Genomic DNA, 8,262 nt, shown 5'->3' on the forward strand with positions numbered 1-8,262 from the left:
TGAAGCACAGGCTACATATCTAATGAAGGGAAGTTATGAAAAGTGAAGCACAGGATATATATCTTATAAAGAGTAGTAATGAAAGGTGAAGCACTAGATATCTACCTAATGCAGGGTAGTTATGAAAGGTGAAGCATAAGCTTGTGAGTGTTCAAACTACAAAGGCATAAATTTGCTGAGTATTCCTGTGAAATTATATGGGAGGGTATTGACTGAGAGGGTGAAGGTATGTGTAGAGCATCAGGCTGGGGAAGTGCAGTGTAGTTTTAGGATTTGTATTCTTTTTTAATGAAAAGCATAAATATGAAAAATCCTAAAAAGGGCTTAAAGAAGTGGACCAAGGTGGAGGGATGAGTGGTGGAGTTAGGTAGACAAAGTGAAAAGTAAAACACCTAATGCAGGATAGTTATAAAAGGTGAAGCACTGGCTAAATATCTAATGTAGGGAAGTTATGAAAGGTGAAGCACGAGCTAAACACCTAATGCAGTGTAATTCAGAAAGATAAAGCACTGGCTAGATGTCTAAGGCAGTGTATTTTTGAAAGGCGAAGCACTGGCTAAATACCTAATGCAGTATACAGGGATATCCTGGTTAACATCAGGGTTGCATTCCTGGAAATGGGGAAATCACTGAGTGAACTGATTTTTCCCATACAAACTCATGTAAAAAGCCTTAACAGTTATATTTCTTTGAGCCAAACTTGGGAAGGTGTTCAATAATGAACAAAATAAAGTAATAACCAGCAAAGTATACAGCAGCACATGTAAATACATATAAATATTTTAATGTTAAAACACTGTACAGCATAAATCTCAGGAAAAGTGATCCTAAAAAGGGCTAACAGAAATGGAGTGAGGCAGAGGGATGAGTGGCAGAGTTAGGCAAAATGGCAGGACCATCAGTGGATGAAACTACAAATGAAAGTGTAATCTAGTTTGTTGACCCCATTTTTGGGCTCTATCATCACCAGTCAGACAGAACAAGAAATCTGTACTACAGTATTTATGGAATCTTTTACAAAGACTTAGATACAAGCCTAAACCACTTTGAAGGGTATGTCCTTGACCGTGTATGACCTTGTCCCTGAGACATTAAGGATGTTGAATATGGCTATGAAATGTGAATCTATAATAATAATAATAATAATAATAATAATAATAATAATAATAATGATAATAAAAATAATAATAATAATAATAATATCTTTGTTTTATCATACTTGATTGCCGTTTCCCACGTCAGTGAGGTAGTGCCAGGAAACAGGCAAAGAATGGCCCATCCACTCATATACACACATATATACATGCATAAATGCCAATACATGCACATATACACAAGTATACATATCAACAAATACAGAGACATATACATATATAAACACATGTACATATTCATTCCTGTTTGCCTTCATCCATTTCTAGGGCTAACCCGCCCCACAGGAAGAATATGGTTGAGATAGCTGAAAAGAACATGGTAAAATGGTTTGGACATATGGAGAGCATGAGCTGAGGCTGGGCTGACAAAAAGGATATATGAGAAGTGGAGGGTTTGAACCTATAGAGAGAGAGCTGAGGATGGGTTAACAAAGAGGATATATCAGAAGTGGAGGATACGAGCAGAAAGGGGAGGACCAAACTGGAAATGGAAGGATGGAATGAAAAAGATTTTGAGCGCATGGGGTTTCAACATGCAAGAAGGTGAAAGACGTGCGCAGGATAGAGTGAAGTGGAGTGGTGAGATATGCAGGGGATGACATGTCAATGGACTGCATCAGTGCATATGAAGCATTCTGGGCAATCCTTGGAAAGCTCTCTGGGGCCTGGTTGTGGATATGAGGTTGTGGTTCTGGTGCATTACTCATGACAGCTTGAGAATGGATGGGAGAGAATGAGGTCTTTTCTATTTCTGTTCTTAGCAATGCCTTGCTAATGTAAGAAATGGCAAAAAAGTTTGAAAAAATAATAGCAGTAGGAGCAGCAATAATTATAATAATAATAATAATTTATATTTATTTATTTATTTTTATTTTGCTTTGTTGCTGTCTCCCGTGTTTGCGAGGTAGCGCAAGGAAACAGACGAAAGAAATGGCCCAACCCACCCCCATACACAATGTATGTACATACACGTCCACACACGCAAATATACATACCTATACATCTCAATGTACACATATATATACACACACAGACACAAACATATACACCCATGCACACAATTCACACTGTCTGCCTTTATTCATTCCCATCGCCACCTCGCCACACATGGAATACCATCCCCCTCCCCCCTCATGTGTGCGAGGTAGCACTAAGAAAAGACAAAAAAGGCCCCATTCGTTCACACTCAGTCTCTAGCTGTCATTCAATAATGCACCGAAACCACAGCTCCCTTTCCACATCCAGGCCCCACACACTTTGCATGGTTTACCCCAGACGCTTCACATGCCCTGGTTCAATCCACTGACAGCACATCGACCCCGGTATACCACATCGTTCCAATTCACTCTATTCCTTGCATGCCTTTCACCCTCCTGCATGTTCAGGCCCCGATCACTCAAAATCTTTTTCACTTCATCTTTCCACCTCCAATTTGGTCTCCCACTTCTCCTCGTTCCCTCCACCTCTGACACATATATCCTCTTGGTCAATCTTTCCTCACTCATTCTCTCCATGTGACCAAACCATTTCAAAACACCCTCTTCTGCTTACTCAACCACACTCTTTTTATTTCCACACATCTCTCTCACCCTTACATTACTTACTCGATCAAACCACCTCACACCACATATTGTCCTCAAACATCTCATTTCAAGCACATCCACCCTCCTGCGCACAACTCTATCCATAGCCCACGCCTCGCAACCATACAACATTGTTGGAACCACTATTCCTTCAAACATACCCATTTTTGCTTTCCGAGATAATGTTCTCGACTTCCAAACATTCTTCAAGGCTCCCAGAATTTTCGCCCCCTCCCCCACCCTATGATTCACTTCCGCTTCCATGGTTCCATCCGCTGCCAGATCCACTCCCAGATATCTAAAACACTTCACTTCCTCCAGCTTTTCTCCATTCAAACTTAACTCCCAATCGACTTGACCCTCAACCCTACTGTACCTAATAACCTTGCTCTTATTCACATTTACTCTTAACTTTCTTCTTTCACAAACTTTACCAAACTCAGTCACCAGCTTCAGCAGTTTCTTACATGAATCAGCCACCAGCGCTGTATCATCAGCGAACAACAACTGACTCACTTCCCAAGCTCTCTTATCCACAACAGACTGCATACTTGCCCCTCTTTCCAAAACTCTTGCATTCACCTCCCTAACAACCTCATCCATAAACAAATTAAACAACCATGGAGACATCACACACCCCTGCCGCAAACCTACATTCACTGAGAACCAATCACTTTCCTCTCTTCCTACACGTACACATGCCTTACATCCTCGATAAAAACTTTTCACTGCTCCTAACAACTTGCCTCCCACACCATATATTCTTAATACCTTCCACAGAGCATCTCTATCAACTCTATCATATGCCTTCTCCAGATCCATAAATGCTACATACAAATCCATTTGCTTTTCTAAGTATTTCTTGCATACATTCTTCAAAGCAAACACCTGATCCACACATCCTCTACCACTTCTGAAACCACACTGCTCTTCCCCAATCTGATGCTCTGTACATGCCTTCACCCTCTCAATCAATACCCTCCCATATAATTTACCAGGAATACTCAACAAACTTATACCTCTGTAATTTGAGCATTCACCTTTGTCCCCTTTGCCTTTGTACAATGGCACTATGCAAGCATTCCGCCAATCCTCAGGCACCTCACCATGAGTCATACATACATTAAATAACCTTACCAACCAGTCAACAATACAGTCACCCCCTTTATTAATAAATTCCACTGCAATGCCATCCAAACCTGCTGCCTTGCCGGCTTTCATCTTCCGTAAAGCTTTTACTACCTCTTCTCTATTTACCAAATCATTTTCCCTAACCCTCTCACTTTGCACACCACCTCGACCAAGACACCCCACATCTGTCACTCTATCATCAAACACATTCAACAAACCTTCAAAATACTCACTCCATCTCCTTCTGACATCACCACTACTTGTTATCACCTCCCCATTTGCCCCCTTCACTGAAGTTCCCATTTGCTCCCTTGTCTTACGCACTTTATTTACCTCCTTCCAAAACATCTTATTCTCCCTGAAATTTAATGACACTCTCTCACCCCAACTCTCAGTTGCCCTCTTTTTCACCTCTTGCACCTTTCTCTTGACCTCCTGCCTCTTTCTTTTATACCTCTCCCACTCATTTGCACCCTTTCCCTGCAAAAATCGTTCAAATGCCTCTCTCTTCTCTTTCACTAATAATCTTACTTCTTCATTCCATCACTCACTACCTTTTCTAATTAACCCACTTCCCACGCTTCTCATGCCACAAGCATCTTTTGTGCAAGCCATCACTGCTTCCCTAAATACATCCCATTCCTCCCCCACTCCCCTTACCTCCTTTGTTCTCACCTTTTTCCATTCTGTACTCAAGTCTCTCCTGCTACTTCCTCATACAAGTCTCCTTCCCAAGCTCACTTACTCTCACCACTCTCTTCACCCCAACATTCTCTCTTCTTTTCTGAAAACCCCCACAAATCTTCACCTTTGCTTCCACAAGATAATTATCAGACATCCCTCCAGTTGCACCTCTCAGCACATTAACATCCAAAAGTCTCTCTTTCATGCGTCTATCAATTAACACGTAATCCAATAACGCTCTCTGGCCATCTCTCCTACTTACATATGTATACTTATGTATATCTCGCTTTTTAAACCAGGTATTCCCAATCACCAGTCCTTTTTCAGCACGTAAATCTACAAGCTCTTCACCATTTCCATTTACAACACTGAAAACTCCATGTATACCAATTATTCCCTCAACTGCCACATTACTCACCTTTGCATTCAAATCACCCATCACTATAACCCGGTCTTGTGCATCAAAACCACTAACACACTCATTCAGCTGCTCCCAAAACACTTGCCTCTCATGATCTTTCTTCTCATGCCCAGGTGCATATGCACCAATAATCACCCATCTCTCTCCATCAACTTTCAGTTTTACCCATATCAATCTAGAATTTACTTTCTTACACTCTATCACATAGTCCCACAACTTCTGATTCAGGAGTAGTGCTACTCCTTCCCTTGCTCTTCTCCTCTCACTAACCCCTGACTTTACTCCCAAGACATTCCCAAACCACTCTTCCCCTTTACCCTTTAGCTTCATTTCACTCAGAGCCAAAACATCCAGGTTCCTTTCCTCAAACATACTACCTATCTCTCCTTTTTTCTCATCTTGGTTACATCCACACACATTTAGACACCCCAATCTGAGCCTTCGAGGAGGATGAGCACTCCTCGCGTGACTCCTTCTTCTGTTTCCCCTTTAAGAAAGTTAAAATACAAGGAGGGGAGGGTTTCTGGCCCCCCGCTCCCGTCCTCTTTAGTCGCCTTCTACAACACGTGAGGAATGCGTGGGAAGTATTCTTAATCCCCTATCCTCAGGGATAGGGGATTAAGAATAATAATAATTAATAATAATAATAATAATTAATAATAATGATAATAATAGGCACGCAAAAAAGAGACTTTTGGATGTTAATGTGCTGAGAGGTGCAACTGGAGGGACGAAGGTGAAGATTTGTAGAGGTTTTCAAAAAAGAAGAGAGAATGTTGGAGTGAAGAGAGTGGTGAGAGTAAGTGAGCTTGGGAAGGAGACTTGTGTGAGGAAGTACCAGGAGAGACTGAGTACAGAATGGAAAAAGGTGAGAACAAAGGAGGTAAGGGGAGTGAGGGAGGAATGGGATGCATTTAGGGAAGCAGTGCTGGCTTGCGCAAAAGATGCTTGTGGTATGAGAAGCGTGGGAGTGGGCAGATTAGAAAGGGTAGTGAGTGGTGGGATGAAGAAGTAAGATTATTAATGAAAGAGAAGAGAGAGGCATTTGGACAATTTTTGCAGGGAAATAATGCAAATGAGTGGGAGATGTATAAAAGAAAGAGGTAGGAGGTCAAGACAAAGGTGCAAGAGGTGAAAAAGAGGGCAAATGAGAGTTGGGGTGAGAGAGTATCATCAAATTTTAGGGAGAATAAAAAGATGTTTTGGAAGGAGGTAAATAAAGTGTGTAAGACAAGGGAACAAATAGGAACTTCAGTGAAGGGGGCTAATGGGGAGGTGATAACAAGTAGTGGTGATGTGAGGAGGTGGAGTGAGTACTTTGAAGTTTTGTTGAATGTGTTTGATGATAGAGTGGCAGATATAGGTTGTTTTGGTCGAGGTGGTGTGCAAAGTGAGAGGGTTAGGGAAAATGATTTGGTAAACAGAGAAGAGGTAGTAAAAGCTTTGCGGAAGATGAAAGCCAGCAAGGCAGCGGGTTTGGATAATATTGCAGTGGAATTTATAAAAAAAAGGGGGCGACTGTGTTGTTGGTAAGGTTATTTAATGTATGTATGATTCATGATGAGGTGCCTGAGGATTGGCAGAATGCTTGCATAGTGCCATTGTAGAAAGGCAAAGGGGACAAAGGTGAGTGCTCAAATTACAGAGGTATAAGTTTGTTGAGTATTCCTGGCAAATTATATGGGAGGGTATTGATTGAGAGGGTGAAGGCATGTACAGAGCATCAGATTGGGGAAGAGCAATGTGGTTTCAGAAGTGGTAGAGGATGTGTGGATCAGGTATTTGCTTTGAGGAATGTATGTGAGAAATACTTAGAAAAGCAAATGGATTTGTATGTAGCATTTATGGATTTGAAGAAGGCATATGATAGAGTTGATAGAGATGCTCGGTGGAAGGTATTAAGAATATATGGTGTGGGAGGCAGGTTGTTAGAAGCAGTGAAAAGTTTTTATCGAGGATGTAAGGCATGTGTACGTGTAGGGAGAGAGGAAAGTGATTGGTTCTCAGTGAATGTAGGTTTGCGGCAGGGGTGTGTGATGTCTCCATGGTTGTTTAATTTGTTTATGGATGGGGTTGTTAGGGAGGTGAATGCAAGAGTTTTGGAAAGAGGGGCAAGTATACAGTCTGTTGTGGATGAGAGAGCTTGGGAAGTGAGTCAATTGTTGTTCGCTGATGATACAGCACTGGTGGCTGATTCATGTGACAAACTGCAGAAGTTGGTGACTGAGTTTGGTAGAGTGTGTGAAAGAAGATAGTTGAGAGTAAATGTGAATAAGAGGAAGGTTATTAGGTACAATAAGGTTGAGGGTCAAGTCAATTGGGAGGTAAGTTTGAATCGAGAAAAACTGGAGGAAGTGAAGTGTTTTAGATATCTGGGAGTGGATTTGGCAGTAGGTGGAACCATGGAAGAGGAAGAGAATCATAGGGTGGGGGAGGGGGTGAAAATTCTGGGAGTCTTGAAGAATATGTGGAAGTCGAGAATGTTATCTCGGAAAGCAAAAATGGGTATGTTTGAAGGAGTAGTGGTTCCAACAATGTTGTATGGTTGCGTGGCATGGGCTATGGATAGAGATGTGCACAGGAGGGTGGATGTGCTGGAAATGAGATGTTTGAGGACAATATGTGGTGTGAAGTGGTTTGATCGAGTAAGTAATAATAGGGTAAGAGAGATGTGTGGTAATAAAAAGAGTGTGGTTGAGAGAGCAGAAGAAAGTGTTTTGAAATGGTTTGGTCACATGGAGAGAATGAGTGAGGAAAGATTGACAAAGAGGATATATGTGTTGGAGGTGGAGGGAACAAGGAGAAGTGGGAGACCAAATTGGAGGTGGAAAGATGGAGTGAAAAAGATTTTGAGTGATCAGGGCCTGAACATGCAGGAGGGTGAAAGGCGTGCAAGGAATAGAGTGAATTGGAATGATGTGGTATACCGGGGTCGACGTGCTGTGAATGGATTTAACCAGGGCATGTGAAGCGTCTGGGGTAAACCATGGAAAGTTCTGTGGGGCCTGGATGTGGAAAGGGAGCTGTGGTTTCGGTGAATTATTACATGACAGCTAGAGACTGAGTGTGAATGAATGGGGCCTTTGTTGTCCTTTCCTAGCGCTAACTCGCACACATGAGGGGGAAGGGGGTTGTTATTTCATGTGTGGTGAGGTGGCGATGGGAATGATAAAGGCAGACAGTATGAATTATGTACATGTGTATACATGTATATGTCTGTGTGTGTGTGTATATATATGTATACGTTGAGATGTATAGGTATGTATATTTGCGTGTGTGGATGTGTATG

At 41.8% G+C, this 8,262-nt stretch overlaps 1 protein-coding gene across 4 annotated transcripts in view; it reads right to left on the minus strand.

Annotated features, from left to right (window-relative positions):
* schlank (ceramide synthase schlank) overlaps window positions 1-8,262 on the minus strand; it is a 211,608-nt gene that overhangs the window by 97,111 nt on the left and 106,235 nt on the right. The window lies entirely within an intron of this gene.

This window comes from Panulirus ornatus, chromosome 5 (genome assembly GCF_036320965.1).
Source record: "Panulirus ornatus isolate Po-2019 chromosome 5, ASM3632096v1, whole genome shotgun sequence".
Lineage (NCBI taxonomy): Eukaryota > Metazoa > Arthropoda > Malacostraca > Decapoda > Palinuridae > Panulirus > Panulirus ornatus.